General features: G+C 49.5%; 28 non-coding genes across 28 annotated transcripts; all 28 read right to left on the bottom strand.

The window, feature by feature from the left end:
* Window positions 1-77: 77 nt before the first annotated feature.
* Window positions 78-149, bottom strand: Trnat-cgu (transfer RNA threonine (anticodon CGU)). The gene has a single exon. It is a non-coding gene; the product is annotated as a tRNA-Thr (tRNA).
* Window positions 150-838: 689 nt separating this feature from the next.
* Window positions 839-912, bottom strand: Trnar-ccu (transfer RNA arginine (anticodon CCU)). Its single transcript has one exon. It is a non-coding gene; the product is annotated as a tRNA-Arg (tRNA).
* Window positions 913-1,246: 334 nt separating this feature from the next.
* On the bottom strand, window positions 1,247-1,318 carry Trnat-cgu (transfer RNA threonine (anticodon CGU)). The gene has a single exon. It is a non-coding gene; the product is annotated as a tRNA-Thr (tRNA).
* A 689-nt stretch (window positions 1,319-2,007) lies between these two features.
* Window positions 2,008-2,081, bottom strand: Trnan-guu (transfer RNA asparagine (anticodon GUU)). Its single transcript has one exon. It is a non-coding gene; the product is annotated as a tRNA-Asn (tRNA).
* Window positions 2,082-2,415: 334 nt separating this feature from the next.
* On the bottom strand, window positions 2,416-2,487 carry Trnat-cgu (transfer RNA threonine (anticodon CGU)). Its single transcript has one exon. It is a non-coding gene; the product is annotated as a tRNA-Thr (tRNA).
* A 689-nt stretch (window positions 2,488-3,176) lies between these two features.
* On the bottom strand, window positions 3,177-3,250 carry Trnan-guu (transfer RNA asparagine (anticodon GUU)). The gene has a single exon. It is a non-coding gene; the product is annotated as a tRNA-Asn (tRNA).
* Window positions 3,251-3,584: 334 nt separating this feature from the next.
* Trnat-cgu (transfer RNA threonine (anticodon CGU)) lies at window positions 3,585-3,656 on the bottom strand. The gene has a single exon. It is a non-coding gene; the product is annotated as a tRNA-Thr (tRNA).
* A 689-nt stretch (window positions 3,657-4,345) lies between these two features.
* Trnan-guu (transfer RNA asparagine (anticodon GUU)) lies at window positions 4,346-4,419 on the bottom strand. The gene has a single exon. It is a non-coding gene; the product is annotated as a tRNA-Asn (tRNA).
* A 334-nt stretch (window positions 4,420-4,753) lies between these two features.
* Trnat-cgu (transfer RNA threonine (anticodon CGU)) lies at window positions 4,754-4,825 on the bottom strand. Its single transcript has one exon. It is a non-coding gene; the product is annotated as a tRNA-Thr (tRNA).
* A 689-nt stretch (window positions 4,826-5,514) lies between these two features.
* Window positions 5,515-5,588, bottom strand: Trnan-guu (transfer RNA asparagine (anticodon GUU)). The gene has a single exon. It is a non-coding gene; the product is annotated as a tRNA-Asn (tRNA).
* A 334-nt stretch (window positions 5,589-5,922) lies between these two features.
* Trnat-cgu (transfer RNA threonine (anticodon CGU)) lies at window positions 5,923-5,994 on the bottom strand. Its single transcript has one exon. It is a non-coding gene; the product is annotated as a tRNA-Thr (tRNA).
* A 689-nt stretch (window positions 5,995-6,683) lies between these two features.
* On the bottom strand, window positions 6,684-6,757 carry Trnan-guu (transfer RNA asparagine (anticodon GUU)). The gene has a single exon. It is a non-coding gene; the product is annotated as a tRNA-Asn (tRNA).
* Window positions 6,758-7,091: 334 nt separating this feature from the next.
* Trnat-cgu (transfer RNA threonine (anticodon CGU)) lies at window positions 7,092-7,163 on the bottom strand. Its single transcript has one exon. It is a non-coding gene; the product is annotated as a tRNA-Thr (tRNA).
* Window positions 7,164-7,852: 689 nt separating this feature from the next.
* Trnan-guu (transfer RNA asparagine (anticodon GUU)) lies at window positions 7,853-7,926 on the bottom strand. Its single transcript has one exon. It is a non-coding gene; the product is annotated as a tRNA-Asn (tRNA).
* A 334-nt stretch (window positions 7,927-8,260) lies between these two features.
* Window positions 8,261-8,332, bottom strand: Trnat-cgu (transfer RNA threonine (anticodon CGU)). The gene has a single exon. It is a non-coding gene; the product is annotated as a tRNA-Thr (tRNA).
* A 689-nt stretch (window positions 8,333-9,021) lies between these two features.
* On the bottom strand, window positions 9,022-9,095 carry Trnan-guu (transfer RNA asparagine (anticodon GUU)). Its single transcript has one exon. It is a non-coding gene; the product is annotated as a tRNA-Asn (tRNA).
* Window positions 9,096-9,429: 334 nt separating this feature from the next.
* Window positions 9,430-9,501, bottom strand: Trnat-cgu (transfer RNA threonine (anticodon CGU)). Its single transcript has one exon. It is a non-coding gene; the product is annotated as a tRNA-Thr (tRNA).
* A 689-nt stretch (window positions 9,502-10,190) lies between these two features.
* On the bottom strand, window positions 10,191-10,264 carry Trnan-guu (transfer RNA asparagine (anticodon GUU)). Its single transcript has one exon. It is a non-coding gene; the product is annotated as a tRNA-Asn (tRNA).
* A 334-nt stretch (window positions 10,265-10,598) lies between these two features.
* On the bottom strand, window positions 10,599-10,670 carry Trnat-cgu (transfer RNA threonine (anticodon CGU)). The gene has a single exon. It is a non-coding gene; the product is annotated as a tRNA-Thr (tRNA).
* Window positions 10,671-11,359: 689 nt separating this feature from the next.
* Trnan-guu (transfer RNA asparagine (anticodon GUU)) lies at window positions 11,360-11,433 on the bottom strand. The gene has a single exon. It is a non-coding gene; the product is annotated as a tRNA-Asn (tRNA).
* A 334-nt stretch (window positions 11,434-11,767) lies between these two features.
* Window positions 11,768-11,839, bottom strand: Trnat-cgu (transfer RNA threonine (anticodon CGU)). The gene has a single exon. It is a non-coding gene; the product is annotated as a tRNA-Thr (tRNA).
* Window positions 11,840-12,528: 689 nt separating this feature from the next.
* Window positions 12,529-12,602, bottom strand: Trnan-guu (transfer RNA asparagine (anticodon GUU)). Its single transcript has one exon. It is a non-coding gene; the product is annotated as a tRNA-Asn (tRNA).
* A 334-nt stretch (window positions 12,603-12,936) lies between these two features.
* On the bottom strand, window positions 12,937-13,008 carry Trnat-cgu (transfer RNA threonine (anticodon CGU)). Its single transcript has one exon. It is a non-coding gene; the product is annotated as a tRNA-Thr (tRNA).
* A 689-nt stretch (window positions 13,009-13,697) lies between these two features.
* Window positions 13,698-13,771, bottom strand: Trnan-guu (transfer RNA asparagine (anticodon GUU)). Its single transcript has one exon. It is a non-coding gene; the product is annotated as a tRNA-Asn (tRNA).
* Window positions 13,772-14,104: 333 nt separating this feature from the next.
* Trnat-cgu (transfer RNA threonine (anticodon CGU)) lies at window positions 14,105-14,176 on the bottom strand. Its single transcript has one exon. It is a non-coding gene; the product is annotated as a tRNA-Thr (tRNA).
* A 689-nt stretch (window positions 14,177-14,865) lies between these two features.
* Trnan-guu (transfer RNA asparagine (anticodon GUU)) lies at window positions 14,866-14,939 on the bottom strand. Its single transcript has one exon. It is a non-coding gene; the product is annotated as a tRNA-Asn (tRNA).
* Window positions 14,940-15,272: 333 nt separating this feature from the next.
* Trnat-cgu (transfer RNA threonine (anticodon CGU)) lies at window positions 15,273-15,344 on the bottom strand. The gene has a single exon. It is a non-coding gene; the product is annotated as a tRNA-Thr (tRNA).
* A 689-nt stretch (window positions 15,345-16,033) lies between these two features.
* Window positions 16,034-16,107, bottom strand: Trnan-guu (transfer RNA asparagine (anticodon GUU)). The gene has a single exon. It is a non-coding gene; the product is annotated as a tRNA-Asn (tRNA).
* Window positions 16,108-16,388: the final 281 nt, after the last annotated feature.

Here is a 16,388-nt window from a genome sequence, read left to right as displayed (position 1 = left end):
CTCATTCAGTGTACTGCCTTGTGTTAGATGCTGCTCGAGATAGCTCCGCTCCTTGCAGGAAGGTAAAAAAAAATGAATGCCTTCTGTGAGGTTCGAACTCACGACCCCTGGTTTACGAGACCAGTGCTCTACCACTGAGCTAAGAAGGCGGCAACTTTGCGTTTGTGAGCTGTCTCCGAATTGTCACCTCATCATACTGAATCTTGCAACCCTTGACCAGATATCGGATTTGGCACACCGCTGCTGCTGGGGGTGTCCACATTGCCGTTTTCCAAATCTCTTGACTGTTTCGCCCTTACGATCGACGACGAGCGTCGGGCCACCAAGGGTTTGCCGTCTGCACAATCTTGACCTAGTGCACAGCTTGTGGGATAGCGTGGCTCGACTGTGAATTGCGCCTTTCGGCTCCTCTCTCTGGCTACAGTGCGCTGTTGTCCACAGTGGCACTGGCGTTGCCCATGGGGCTGCATGTAAGGCGACTGCACGTCGCTCGGCCAACAGCGGCCTACTGCAGACCGACACTTAAGAGACACCAAATACAAATCGACATCGACAGACAGGTCCTGTCATATGGCACTCGCGACGTATACCCTGAAATTGAATGTAAATTATACGTCTTTTGTAGTGGGCGTCGCTCTACTGCAGTGTCACACATGACGAATAAATAGGAAAACAGTAGAACGTCTGTGTAGGGCCATGTTTTTACCTACAGTGTCACTTGGCTGAATGTGTATAAGGCTCTGTGGCATCACTCAAACACAGCCAAATTGTCACACTAGCTGTGTATCTCTAACAAAGTTGACGTATGTCCTCACGTAGGTGCCAGTTAAAACGATTTCGCCCCCGGGTGGGCTAGAACCACCAACCTTTCGGTTAGGAGCCGAACGCGCTAGCCGATTGCGCCACGGAGGCCTCGACTTTGGCTCACTTGTGCTCTGTATATCAAACTAATTCGTATACCTTCTGCAGGAATCTCGCAGAATGGTAGCATCTGCTTACGCCTCTTCACATGGATAACGTGCATGCACACTGTAGCGAGGCTCGTAAACGAATGACATCGCCAAGCATGACATTATACTACAAAATGCAAACAAACCACTGTTCTGCCAATGTATTCAGAAAAACTCTGAGGCCAATGGAATACTTGTCATGGGTTGTAGAACATCCCTCTCATTCAGTGTACTGCCTTGTGTTAGATGCTGCTCGAGATAGCTCCGCTCCTTGCAGGAAGGTAAAAAAAAATGAATGCCTTCTGTGAGGTTCGAACTCACGACCCCTGGTTTACGAGACCAGTGCTCTACCACTGAGCTAAGAAGACGGCAGCTTTGCGTTTGTGAGCTGTCTCCGAATTGTCACTTCATCATACTGAATCTTGCAACCCTTGACCAGATATCGGATTTGGCACACAGCTGCTGCTGGGGGTGTCCACATTGCCGTTTTCCAAATCTCTTGACTGTTTCGCCCTTACGATCGACGACGAGCGTCGGGCCACCAAGGGTTTGCCGTCTGCACAATCTTGACCTAGTGCACAGCTTGTGGGATAGCGTGGCTCGACTGTGAATTGCGCCTTTCGGCTCCTCTCTCTGGCTACAGTGCGCTGTTGTCCACAGTGGCACTGGCGTTGCCCATGGGGCTGCATGTAAGGCGACTGCACGTCGCTCGGCCAACAGCGGCCTACTGCAGACCGACACTTAAGAGACACCAAATACAAATCGACATCGACAGACAGGTCCTGTCATATGGCACTCGCGACGTATACCCTGAAATTGAATGTAAATAATACGTCTTTTGTAGTGGGCGTCGCTCTACTGCAGTGTCACACATGACGAATAAATAGGAAAACAGTAGAACGTCTGTGTAGGGCCATGTTTTTACCTACAGTGTCACTTGGCTGAATGTGTATAAGGCTCTGTGGCATCACTCAAACACAGCCAAATTGTCACACTAGCTGTGTGTCTCTAACAAAGTTGACGTATGTCCTCACGTAGGTGCCAGTTAAAACGATTTCGCCCCCAGGTGGGCTCGAACCACCAACCTTTCGGTTAACAGCCGAACGCGCTAGCCGATTGCGCCACGGAGGCCTTGACTTTGGCTCACTTGTGCTCTGTATATCAAACTAATTCGTATACCTTCTGCAGGAATCTCGCAGAATGGTAGCATCTGCTTACGCCTCTTCACATGGATAACGTGCATGCACACTGTAGCGAGGCTCATAAACGAATGACATCGCCAAGCATGACATTATACTACAAAATGCAAACAAACCACTGTTCTGCCTATGCATTCAGAAAAACTCTGAGGCCAATGGAATACTTGTCATGGGTTGTAGAACATCCCTCTCATTCAGTGTACTGCCTTGTGTTAGATGCTGCTCGAGATAGCTCCGCTCCTTGCAGGAAGGTAAAAAAAAATGAATGCCTTCTGTGAGGTTCGAACTCACGACCCCTGGTTTACGAGACCAGTGCTCTACCACTGAGCTAAGAAGACGGCAGCTTTGCGTTTGTGAGCTGTCTCCGAATTGTCACTTCATCATACTGAATCTTGCAACCCTTGACCAGATATCGGATTTGGCACACAGCTGCTGCTGGGGGTGTCCACATTGCCGTTTTCCAAATCTCTTGACTGTTTCGCCCTTACGATCGACGACGAGCGTCGGGCCACCAAGGGTTTGCCGTCTGCACAATCTTGATCTAGTGAACAGCTTGTGGGATAGCGTGGCTCGACTGTGAATTGCGCCTTTCGGCTCCTCTCTCTGGCTACAGTGCGCTGTTGTCCACAGTGGCACTGGCGTTGCCCATGGGGCTTCATGTAAGGCGACTGCACGTCGCTCGGCCAACAGCGGCCTACTGCTGACCGACACTTAAGAGACACCAAATACAAATCGACATCGAGGGACAGGCCCTGTCATATGGCACTCGCGACGTATACCCTGAAATTGAATGTAAATAATACGTCTTTTGTAGTGGGCGTCGCTCTACTGCAGTGTCACACATGACGAATAAATAGGAAAACAGTAGAACGTCTGTGTAGGGCCATGTTTTTACCTACAGTGTCACTTGGCTGAATGTGTATAAGGCTCTGTGGCATCACTCAAACACAGCCAAATTGTCACACTAGCTGTGTGTCTCTAACAAAGTTGACGTATGTCCTCACGTAGGTGCCAGTTAAAACGATTTCGCCCCCATGTGGGCTCGAACCACCAACCTTTCGGTTAACAGCCGAACGCGCTAGCCAATTGCGCCACGGAGGCCTTGACTTTGGCTCACTTGTGCTCTGTATATCAAACTAATTCGTATACCTTCTGCAGGAATCTCGCAGAATGGTAGCATCTGCTTACGCCTCTTCACATGGATAACGTGCATGCACACTGTAGCGAGGCTCATAAACGAATGACATCGCCAAGCATGACATTATACTACAAAATGCAAACAAACCACTGTTCTGCCTATGCATTCAGAAAAACTCTGAGGCCAATGGAATACTTGTCATGGGTTGTAGAACATCCCTCTCATTCAGTGTACTGCCTTGTGTTAGATGCTGCTCGAGATAGCTCCGCTCCTTGCAGGAAGGTAAAAAAAAATGAATGCCTTCTGTGAGGTTCGAACTCACGACCCCTGGTTTACGAGACCAGTGCTCTACCACTGAGCTAAGAAGACGGCAGCTTTGCGTTTGTGAGCTGTCTCCGAATTGTCACTTCATCATACTGAATCTTGCAACCCTTGACCAGATATCGGATTTGGCACACAGCTGCTGCTGGGGGTGTCCACATTGCCGTTTTCCAAATCTCTTGACTGTTTCGCCCTTACGATCGACGACGAGCGTCGGGCCACCAAGGGTTTGCCGTCTGCACAATCTTGACCTAGTGCACAGCTTGTGGGATAGCGTGGCTCGACTGTGAATTGCGCCTTTCGGCTCCTCTCTCTGGCTACAGTGCGCTGTTGTCCACAGTGGCACTGGCGTTGCCCATGGGGCTGCATGTAAGGCGACTGCACGTCGCTCGGCCAACAGCGGCCTACTGCAGACCGACACTTAAGAGACACCAAATACAAATCGACATCGACAGACAGGTCCTGTCATATGGCACTCGCGACGTATACCCTGAAATTGAATGTAAATAATACGTCTTTTGTAGTGGGCGTCGCTCTACTGCAGTGTCACACATGACGAATAAATAGGAAAACAGTAGAACGTCTGTGTAGGGCCATGTTTTTACCTACAGTGTCACTTGGCTGAATGTGTATAAGGCTCTGTGGCATCACTCAAACACAGCCAAATTGTCACACTAGCTGTGTGTCTCTAACAAACTTGACGTATGTCCTCACGTAGGTGCCAGTTAAAACGATTTCGCCCCCAGGTGGGCTCGAACCACCAACCTTTCGGTTAACAGCCGAACGCGCTAGCCGATTGCGCCACGGAGGCCTTGACTTTGGCTCACTTGTGCTCTGTATATCAAACTAATTCGTATACCTTCTGCAGGAATCTCGCAGAATGGTAGCATCTGCTTACGCCTCTTCACATGGATAACGTGCATGCACACTGTAGCGAGGCTCATAAACGAATGACATCGCCAAGCATGACATTATACTACAAAATGCAAACAAACCACTGTTCTGCCTATGCATTCAGAAAAACTCTGAGGCCAATGGAATACTTGTCATGGGTTGTAGAACATCCCTCTCATTCAGTGTACTGCCTTGTGTTAGATGCTGCTCGAGATAGCTCCGCTCCTTGCAGGAAGGTAAAAAAAAATGAATGCCTTCTGTGAGGTTCGAACTCACGACCCCTGGTTTACGAGACCAGTGCTCTACCACTGAGCTAAGAAGACGGCAGCTTTGCGTTTGTGAGCTGTCTCCGAATTGTCACTTCATCATACTGAATCTTGCAACCCTTGACCAGATATCGGATTTGGCACACAGCTGCTGCTGGGGGTGTCCACATTGCCGTTTTCCAAATCTCTTGACTGTTTCGCCCTTACGATCGACGACGAGCGTCGGGCCACCAAGGGTTTGCCGTCTGCACAATCTTGACCTAGTGCACAGCTTGTGGGATAGCGTGGCTCGACTGTGAATTGCGCCTTTCGGCTCCTCTCTCTGGCTACAGTGCGCTGTTGTCCACAGTGGCACTGGCGTTGCCCATGGGGCTGCATGTAAGGCGACTGCACGTCGCTCGGCCAACAGCGGCCTACTGCAGACCGACACTTAAGAGACACCAAATACAAATCGACATCGACAGACAGGTCCTGTCATATGGCACTCGCGACGTATACCCTGAAATTGAATGTAAATAATACGTCTTTTGTAGTGGGCGTCGCTCTACTGCAGTGTCACACATGACGAATAAATAGGAAAACAGTAGAACGTCTGTGTAGGGCCATGTTTTTACCTACAGTGTCACTTGGCTGAATGTGTATAAGGCTCTGTGGCATCACTCAAACACAGCCAAATTGTCACACTAGCTGTGTGTCTCTAACAAAGTTGACGTATGTCCTCACGTAGGTGCCAGTTAAAACGATTTCGCCCCCAGGTGGGCTCGAACCGCCAACCTTTCGGTTAACAGCCGAACGCGCTAGCCGATTGCGCCACGGAGGCCTTGACTTTGGCTCACTTGTGCTCTGTATATCAAACTAATTCGTATACCTTCTGCAGGAATCTCGCAGAATGGTAGCATCTGCTTACGCCTCTTCACATGGATAACGTGCATACACACTGTAGCGAGGCTCATAAACGAATGACATCGCCAAGCATGACATTATACTACAAAATGCAAACAAACCACTGTTCTGCCTATGCATTCAGAAAAACTCTGAGGCCAATGGAATACTTGTCATGGGTTGTAGAACATCCCTCTCATTCAGTGTACTGCCTTGTGTTAGATGCTGCTCGAGATAGCTCCGCTCCTTGCAGGAAGGTAAAAAAAAATGAATGCCTTCTGTGAGGTTCGAACTCACGACCCCTGGTTTACGAGACCAGTGCTCTACCACTGAGCTAAGAAGACGGCAGCTTTGCGTTTGTGAGCTGTCTCCGAATTGTCACTTCATCATACTGAATCTTGCAACCCTTGACCAGATATCGGATTTGGCACACAGCTGCTGCTGGGGGTGTCCACATTGCCGTTTTCCAAATCTCTTGACTGTTTCGCCCTTACGATCGACGACGAGCGTCGGGCCACCAAGGGTTTGCCGTCTGCACAATCTTGACCTAGTGCACAGCTTGTGGGATAGCGTGGCTCGACTGTGAATTGCGCCTTTCGGCTCCTCTCTCTGGCTACAGTGCGCTGTTGTCCACAGTGGCACTGGCGTTGCCCATGGGGCTGCATGTAAGGCGACTGCACGTCGCTCGGCCAACAGCGGCCTACTGCAGACCGACACTTAAGAGACACCAAATACAAATCGACATCGACAGACAGGTCCTGTCATATGGCACTCGCGACGTATACCCTGAAATTGAATGTAAATTATACGTCTTTTGTAGTGGGCGTCGCTCTACTGCAGTGTCACACATGACGAATAAATAGGAAAACAGTAGAACGTCTGTGTAGGGCCATGTTTTTACCTACAGTGTCACTTGGCTGAATGTGTATAAGGCTCTGTGGCATCACTCAAACACAGCCAAATTGTCACACTAGCTGTGTGTCTCTAACAAAGTTGACGTATGTCCTCACGTAGGTGCCAGTTAAAACGATTTCGCCCCCATGTGGGCTCGAACCACCAACCTTTCGGTTAACAGCCGAACGCGCTAGCCAATTGCGCCACGGAGGCCTTGACTTTGGCTCACTTGTGCTCTGTATATCAAACTAATTCGTATACCTTCTGCAGGAATCTCGCAGAATGGTAGCATCTGCTTACGCCTCTTCACATGGATAACGTGCATGCACACTGTAGCGAGGCTCATAAACGAATGACATCGCCAAGCATGACATTATACTACAAAATGCAAACAAACCACTGTTCTGCCTATGCATTCAGAAAAACTCTGAGGCCAATGGAATACTTGTCATGGGTTGTAGAACATCCCTCTCATTCAGTGTACTGCCTTGTGTTAGATGCTGCTCGAGATAGCTCCGCTCCTTGCAGGAAGGTAAAAAAAAATGAATGCCTTCTGTGAGGTTCGAACTCACGACCCCTGGTTTACGAGACCAGTGCTCTACCACTGAGCTAAGAAGACGGCAGCTTTGCGTTTGTGAGCTGTCTCCGAATTGTCACTTCATCATACTGAATCTTGCAACCCTTGACCAGATATCGGATTTGGCACACAGCTGCTGCTGGGGGTGTCCACATTGCCGTTTTCCAAATCTCTTGACTGTTTCGCCCTTACGATCGACGACGAGCGTCGGGCCACCAAGGGTTTGCCGTCTGCACAATCTTGACCTAGTGCACAGCTTGTGGGATAGCGTGGCTCGACTGTGAATTGCGCCTTTCGGCTCCTCTCTCTGGCTACAGTGCGCTGTTGTCCACAGTGGCACTGGCGTTGCCCATGGGGCTGCATGTAAGGCGACTGCACGTCGCTCGGCCAACAGCGGCCTACTGCAGACCGACACTTAAGAGACACCAAATACAAATCGACATCGACAGACAGGTCCTGTCATATGGCACTCGCGACGTATACCCTGAAATTGAATGTAAATAATACGTCTTTTGTAGTGGGCGTCGCTCTACTGCAGTGTCACACATGACGAATAAATAGGAAAACAGTAGAACGTCTGTGTAGGGCCATGTTTTTACCTACAGTGTCACTTGGCTGAATGTGTATAAGGCTCTGTGGCATCACTCAAACACAGCCAAATTGTCACACTAGCTGTGTGTCTCTAACAAAGTTGACGTATGTCCTCACGTAGGTGCCAGTTAAAACGATTTCGCCCCCAGGTGGGCTCGAACCACCAACCTTTCGGTTAACAGCCGAACGCGCTAGCCGATTGCGCCACGGAGGCCTTGACTTTGGCTCACTTGTGCTCTGTATATCAAACTAATTCGTATACCTTCTGCAGGAATCTCGCAGAATGGTAGCATCTGCTTACGCCTCTTCACATGGATAACGTGCATGCACACTGTAGCGAGGCTCATAAACGAATGACATCGCCAAGCATGACATTATACTACAAAATGCAAACAAACCACTGTTCTGCCTATGCATTCAGAAAAACTCTGAGGCCAATGGAATACTTGTCATGGGTTGTAGAACATCCCTCTCATTCAGTGTACTGCCTTGTGTTAGATGCTGCTCGAGATAGCTCCGCTCCTTGCAGGAAGGTAAAAAAAAATGAATGCCTTCTGTGAGGTTCGAACTCACGACCCCTGGTTTACGAGACCAGTGCTCTACCACTGAGCTAAGAAGACGGCAGCTTTGCGTTTGTGAGCTGTCTCCGAATTGTCACTTCATCATACTGAATCTTGCAACCCTTGACCAGATATCGGATTTGGCACACAGCTGCTGCTGGGGGTGTCCACATTGCCGTTTTCCAAATCTCTTGACTGTTTCGCCCTTACGATCGACGACGAGCGTCGGGCCACCAAGGGTTTGCCGTCTGCACAATCTTGACCTAGTGCACAGCTTGTGGGATAGCGTGGCTCGACTGTGAATTGCGCCTTTCGGCTCCTCTCTCTGGCTACAGTGCGCTGTTGTCCACAGTGGCACTGGCGTTGCCCATGGGGCTGCATGTAAGGCGACTGCACGTCGCTCGGCCAACAGCGGCCTACTGCAGACCGACACTTAAGAGACACCAAATACAAATCGACATCGACAGACAGGTCCTGTCATATGGCACTCGCGACGTATACCCTGAAATTGAATGTAAATTATACGTCTTTTGTAGTGGGCGTCGCTCTACTGCAGTGTCACACATGACGAATAAATAGGAAAACAGTAGAACGTCTGTGTAGGGCCATGTTTTTACCTACAGTGTCACTTGGCTGAATGTGTATAAGGCTCTGTGGCATCACTCAAACACAGCCAAATTGTCACACTAGCTGTGTGTCTCTAACAAAGTTGACGTATGTCCTCACGTAGGTGCCAGTTAAAACGATTTCGCCCCCAGGTGGGCTCGAACCACCAACCTTTCGGTTAACAGCCGAACGCGCTAGCCGATTGCGCCACGGAGGCCTTGACTTTGGCTCACTTGTGCTCTGTATATCAAACTAATTCGTATACCTTCTGCAGGAATCTCGCAGAATGGTAGCATCTGCTTACGCCTCTTCACATGGATAACGTGCATGCACACTGTAGCGAGGCTCATAAACGAATGACATCGCCAAGCATGACATTATACTACAAAATGCAAACAAACCACTGTTCTGCCTATGCATTCAGAAAAACTCTGAGGCCAATGGAATACTTGTCATGGGTTGTAGAACATCCCTCTCATTCAGTGTACTGCCTTGTGTTAGATGCTGCTCGAGATAGCTCCGCTCCTTGCAGGAAGGTAAAAAAAAATGAATGCCTTCTGTGAGGTTCGAACTCACGACCCCTGGTTTACGAGACCAGTGCTCTACCACTGAGCTAAGAAGACGGCAGCTTTGCGTTTGTGAGCTGTCTCCGAATTGTCACTTCATCATACTGAATCTTGCAACCCTTGACCAGATATCGGATTTGGCACACAGCTGCTGCTGGGGGTGTCCACATTGCCGTTTTCCAAATCTCTTGACTGTTTCGCCCTTACGATCGACGACGAGCGTCGGGCCACCAAGGGTTTGCCGTCTGCACAATCTTGACCTAGTGCACAGCTTGTGGGATAGCGTGGCTCGACTGTGAATTGCGCCTTTCGGCTCCTCTCTCTGGCTACAGTGCGCTGTTGTCCACAGTGGCACTGGCGTTGCCCATGGGGCTGCATGTAAGGCGACTGCACGTCGCTCGGCCAACAGCGGCCTACTGCAGACCGACACTTAAGAGACACCAAATACAAATCGACATCGACAGACAGGTCCTGTCATATGGCACTCGCGACGTATACCCTGAAATTGAATGTAAATTATACGTCTTTTGTAGTGGGCGTCGCTCTACTGCAGTGTCACACATGACGAATAAATAGGAAAACAGTAGAACGTCTGTGTAGGGCCATGTTTTTACCTACAGTGTCACTTGGCTGAATGTGTATAAGGCTCTGTGGCATCACTCAAACACAGCCAAATTGTCACACTAGCTGTGTGTCTCTAACAAAGTTGACGTATGTCCTCACGTAGGTGCCAGTTAAAACGATTTCGCCCCCATGTGGGCTCGAACCACCAACCTTTCGGTTAACAGCCGAACGCGCTAGCCGATTGCGCCACGGAGGCCTTGACTTTGGCTCACTTGTGCTCTGTATATCAAACTAATTCGTATACCTTCTGCAGGAATCTCGCAGAATGGTAGCATCTGCTTACGCCTCTTCACATGGATAACGTGCATGCACACTGTAGCGAGGCTCATAAACGAATGACATCGCCAAGCATGACATTATACTACAAAATGCAAACAAACCACTGTTCTGCCTATGCATTCAGAAAAACTCTGAGGCCAATGGAATACTTGTCATGGGTTGTAGAACATCCCTCTCATTCAGTGTACTGCCTTGTGTTAGATGCTGCTCGAGATAGCTCCGCTCCTTGCAGGAAGGTAAAAAAAAATGAATGCCTTCTGTGAGGTTCGAACTCACGACCCCTGGTTTACGAGACCAGTGCTCTACCACTGAGCTGAGAAGACGGCAGCTTTGCGTTTGTGAGCTGTCTCCGAATTGTCACTTCATCATACTGAATCTTGCAACCCTTGACCAGATATCGGATTTGGCACACAGCTGCTGCTGGGGGTGTCCACATTGCCGTTTTCCAAATCTCTTGACTGTTTCGCCCTTACGATCGACGACGAGCGTCGGGCCACCAAGGGTTTGCCGTCTGCACAATCTTGACCTAGTGCACAGCTTGTGGGATAGCGTGGCTCGACTGTGAATTGCGCCTTTCGGCTCCTCTCTCTGGCTACAGTGCGCTGTTGTCCACAGTGGCACTGGCGTTGCCCATGGGGCTGCATGTAAGGCGACTGCACGTCGCTCGGCCAACAGCGGCCTACTGCAGACCGACACTTAAGAGACACCAAATACAAATCGACATCGACAGACAGGTCCTGTCATATGGCACTCGCTACGTATACCCTGAAATTGAATGTAAATAATACGTCTTTTGTAGTGGGCGTCGCTCTACTGCAGTGTCACACATGACGAATAAATAGGAAAACAGTAGAACGTCTGTGTAGGGCCATGTTTTTACCTACAGTGTCACTTGGCTGAATGTGTATAAGGCTCTGTGGCATCACTCAAACACAGCCAAATTGTCACACTAGCTGTGTGTCTCTAACAAAGTTGACGTATGTCCTCACGTAGGTGCCAGTTAAAACGATTTCGCCCCCAGGTGGGCTCGAACCACCAACCTTTCGGTTAACAGCCGAACGCGCTAGCCGATTGCGCCACGGAGGCCTTGACTTTGGCTCACTTGTGCTCTGTATATCAAACTAATTCGTATACCATCTGCAGGAATCTCGCAGAATGGTAGCATCTGCTTACGCCTCTTCACATGGATAACGTGCATGCACACTGTAGCGAGGCTCATAAACGAATGACATCGCCAAGCATGACATTATACTACAAAATGCAAACAAACCACTGTTCTGCCTATGCATTCAGTAAAACTCTGAGGCCAATGGAATACTTGTCATGGGTTGTAGAACATCCCTCTCATTCAGTGTACTGCCTTGTGTTAGATGCTGCTCGAGATAGCTCCGCTCCTTGCAGGAAGGTAAAAAAAAATGAATGCCTTCTGTGAGGTTCGAACTCACGACCCCTGGTTTACGAGACCAGTGCTCTACCACTGAGCTAAGAAGACGGCAGCTTTGCGTATGTGAGCTGTCTCCGAATTGTCACTTCATCATACTGAATCTTGCAACCCTTGACCAGATATCGGATTTGGCACACAGCTGCTGCTGGGGGTGTCCACATTGCCGTTTTCCAAATCTCTTGACTGTTTCGCCCTTACGATCGACGACGAGCGTCGGGCCACCAAGGGTTTGCCGTCTGCACAATCTTGACCTAGTGCACAGCTTGTGGGATAGCGTGGCTCGACTGTGAATTGCGCCTTTCGGCTCCTCTCTCTGGCTACAGTGCGCTGTTGTCCACAGTGGCACTGGCGTTGCCCATGGGGCTGCATGTAAGGCGACTGCACGTCGCTCGGCCAACAGCGGCCTACTGCAGACCGACACTTAAGAGACACCAAATACAAATCGACATCGACAGACAGGTCCTGTCATATGGCACTCGCGACGTATACCCTGAAATTGAATGTAAATTATACGTCTTTTGTAGTGGGCGTCGCTCTACTGCAGTGTCACACATGACGAATAAATAGGAAAACAGTAGAACGTCTGTGTAGGGCCATGTTTTTACCTACAGTGTCACTTGGCTGAATGTGTATAAGGCTCTGTGGCATCACTCAAACACAGCCAAATTGTCACACTAGCTGTGTATCTCTAACAAAGTTGACGTACGTCCTCACGTAGGTGCCAGTTAAAACGATTTCGCCCCCGGGTGGGCTCGAACCACCAACCTTTCGGTTAACAGCCGAACGCGCTAGCCGATTGCGCCACGGAGGCCTCGACTTTGGCTCACTTGTGCTCTGTATATCAAACTAATTCGTATACCTTCTGCAGGAATCTCGCAGAATGGTAGCATCTGCTTACGCCTCTTCACATGGATAACGTGCATGCACACTGTAGCGAGGCTCATAAACGAATGACATCGCCAAGCATGACATTATACTACAAAATGCAAACAAACCACTGTTCTGCCAATGTATTCAGAAAAACTCTGAGGCCAGTGGAATACTTGTCATGGGTTGTAGAACATCCCTCTCATTCAGTGTACTGCCTTGTGTTAGATGCTGCTCGAGATAGCTCCGCTCCTTGCAGGAAGGTAAAAAAAAATGAATGCCTTCTGTGAGGATCGAACTCACGACCCCTGGTTTACGAGACCAGTGCTCTACCACTGAGCTAAGAAGACGGCAGCTTTGCGTTTGTGAGCTGTCTCCGAATTGTCACTTCATCATACTGAATCTTGCAACCCTTGACCAGATATCGGATTTGGCACACAGCTGCTGCTGGGGGTGTCCACATTGCCGTTTTCCAAATCTCTTGACTGTTTCGCCCTTACGATCGACGACGAGCGTCGGGCCACCAAGGGTTTGCCGTCTGCACAATCTTGACCTAGTGCACAGCTTGTGGGATAGCGTGGCTCGACTGTGAATTGCGCCTTTCGGCTCCTCTCTCTGGCTACAGTGCGCTGTTGTCCACAGTGGCACTGGCGTTGCCCATGGGGCTGCATGTAAGGCGACTGCACGTCGCTCGGCCAACAGCGGCCTACTGCAGACCGACACTTAAGAGACACCAAATACAAATCGACATCGACAGACAGGTCCTGTCATATGGCACTCGCGACGTATACCCTGAAATTGAATGTAAATTATACGTCTTTTGTAGTGGGCGTCGCTCTACTGCAGTGCCACACATGACGAATAAATAGGAAAACAGTAGAACCTCTGTGTAGGGCCATGTTTTTACCTACAGTGTCACTTGGCTGAATGTGTATAAGGCTCTGTGGCATCACTCAAACACAGCCAAATTGTCACACTAGCTGTGTGTGTCTAACAAAGTTGACGTATGTCCTCACGTAGGTGCCGGTTAAAACGATTTCGCCCCCAGGTGGGCTCGAACCACCAACCTTTCGGTTAACAGCCGAACGCGCTAGCCAATTGCGCCACGGAGGCCTTGACTTTGGCTCACTTGTGCTCTGTATATCAAACTAATTCGTATACCTTCTGCAGGAATCTCGCAGAATGGTAGCATCTGCTTACGCCTCTTCACATGGATAACGTGCATGCACACTGTAGCGAGGCTCATAAACGAATGACATCGCCAAGCATGACATTATACTACAAAATGCAAACAAACCACTGTTCTGCCTATGCATTCAGAAAAACTCTGAGGCCAATGGAATACTTGTCATGGGTTGTAGAACATCCCTCTCATTCAGTGTACTGCCTTGTGTTAGATGCTGCTCGAGATAGCTCCGCTCCTTGCAGGAAGGTAAAAAAAATGAATGCCTTCTGTGAGGTTCGAACTCACGACCCCTGGTTTACGAGACCAGTGCTCTACCACTGAGCTAAGAAGACGGCAGCTTTGCGTTTGTGAGCTGTCTCCGAATTGTCACTTCATCATACTGAATCTTGCAACCCTTGACCAGATATCGGATTTGGCACACAGCTGCTGCTGGGGGTGTCCACATTGCCGTTTTCCAAATCTCTTGACTGTTTCGCCCTTACGATCGACGACGAGCGTCGGGCCACCAAGGGTTTGCCGTCTGCACAATCTTGACCTAGTGCACAGCTTGTGGGATAGCGTGGCTCGACTGTGAATTGCGCCTTTCGGCTCCTCTCTCTGGCTACAGTGCGCTGTTGTCCACAGTGGCACTGGCGGTGCCCATGAGGCTTCATGTAAGGCGACTGCACGTCGCTCGGCCAACAGCGGCCTACTGCAGACCGACACTTACGAGACACCAAATACAAATCGACATCGAGAGACAGGCCCTGTCATATGGCACTCGCGACGAATACCCTGAAATTGAATGTAAATAATACGTCTTTTGTAGTGGGCGTCGCTCTACTGCAGTGTCACACATGACGAATAAATAGGAAAACAGTAGAACGTCTGTGTAGGGCCATGTTTTTACCTACAGTGTCACTTGGCTGAATGTGTATAAGGCTCTGTGGCATCACTCAAACACAGCCAAATTGTCACACTAGCTGTGTATCTCTAACAAAGTTGACGTATGTCCTCACGTAGGTGCCAGTTAAAACGATTTCGCCCCCGGGTGGGCTCGAACCACCAACCTTTCGGTTAACAGCCGAACGCGCTAGCCGATTGCGCCACGGAGGCCTCGACTTTGGCTCACTTGTGCTCTGTATATCAAACTAATTCGTATACCTTCTGCAGGAATCTCGCAGAATGGTAGCATCTGCTTATGCCTCTTCACATGGATAACGTGCATGCACACTGTAGCGAGGCTCATAAACGAATGACATCGCCAAGCATGACATTATACTACAAAATGCAAACAAACCACTGTTCTGCCTATGCATTCAGAAAAACTCTGAGGCCAATGGAATACTTGTCATGGGTTGTAGAACATCCCTCTCATTCAGTGTACTGCCTTGTGTTAGATGCTGCTCGAGATAGCTCCGCTCCTTGCAGGAAGGTAAAAAAAATGAATGCCTTCTGTGAGGTTCGAACTCACGACCCCTGGTTTACGAGACCAGTGCTCTACCACTGAGCTAAGAAGGCGGCAACTTTGTGTTTGTGAGCTGTCTCCGAATTCTCACTTCATCATACTGAATCTTGCAACCCTTGACCAGATATCGGATTTGGCACACGGCTGCTGCTGGGGGTGTCCACATTGCCGTTTTCCAAATCTCTTGACTGTTTCGCCCTTACGATCGACGACGAGCGTCGGGCCACCAAGGGTTTGCCGTCTGCACAATCTTGACCTAGTGCACAGCTTGTGGGATAGCGTGGCTCGACTGTGAATTGCGCCTTTCGGCTCCTCTCTCTGGCTACAGTGCGCTGTTGTCCACAGTGGCACTGGCGGTGCCCATGAGGCTTCATGTAAGGCGACTGCACGTCGCTCGGCCAACAGCGGCCTACTGCAGACCGACACTTACGAGACACCAAATACAAATCGACATCGAGAGACAGGCCCTGTCATATGGCACTCGCGACGAATACCCTGAAATTGAATGTAAATAATACGTCTTTTGTAGTGGGCGTCGCTCTACTGCAGTGTCACACATGACGAATAAATAGGAAAACAGTAGAACGTCTGTGTAGGGCCATGTTTTTACCTACAGTGTCACTTGGCTGAATGTGTATAAGGCTCTGTGGCATCACTCAAACACAGCCAAATTGTCACACTAGCTGTGTATCTCTAACAAAGTTGACGTATGTCCTCACGTAGGTGCCAGTTAAAACGATTTCGCCCCCGGGTGGGCTCGAACCACCAACCTTTCGGTTAACAGCCGAACGCGCTAACCGATTGCGCCACGGAGGCCTCGACTTTGGCTCACTTGTGCTCTGTATATCAAACTAATTCGTATACCTTCTGCAGGAATCTCGCAGAATGGTAGCATCTGCTTATGCCTCTTCACATGGATAACGTGCATGCACACTGTAGCGAGGCTCATAAACGAATGACATCGCCAAGCATGACATTATACTACAAAATGCAAACAAACCACTGTTCTGCCTATGCATTCAGAAAAACTCTGAGGCCAATGGAATACTTGTCATGGGTTGTAGAACATCCCTCTCATTCAGTGTACTGCCTTGTGT

Source organism: Schistocerca serialis, unplaced genomic scaffold, assembly GCF_023864345.2.
Source record: "Schistocerca serialis cubense isolate TAMUIC-IGC-003099 unplaced genomic scaffold, iqSchSeri2.2 HiC_scaffold_1257, whole genome shotgun sequence".
NCBI classification, from domain to species: Eukaryota; Metazoa; Arthropoda; class Insecta; order Orthoptera; family Acrididae; genus Schistocerca; species Schistocerca serialis.
The sequence above is the reverse complement of the archived record's forward strand: the minus strand, read 5'-3'. Positions and strand labels throughout refer to the sequence as shown.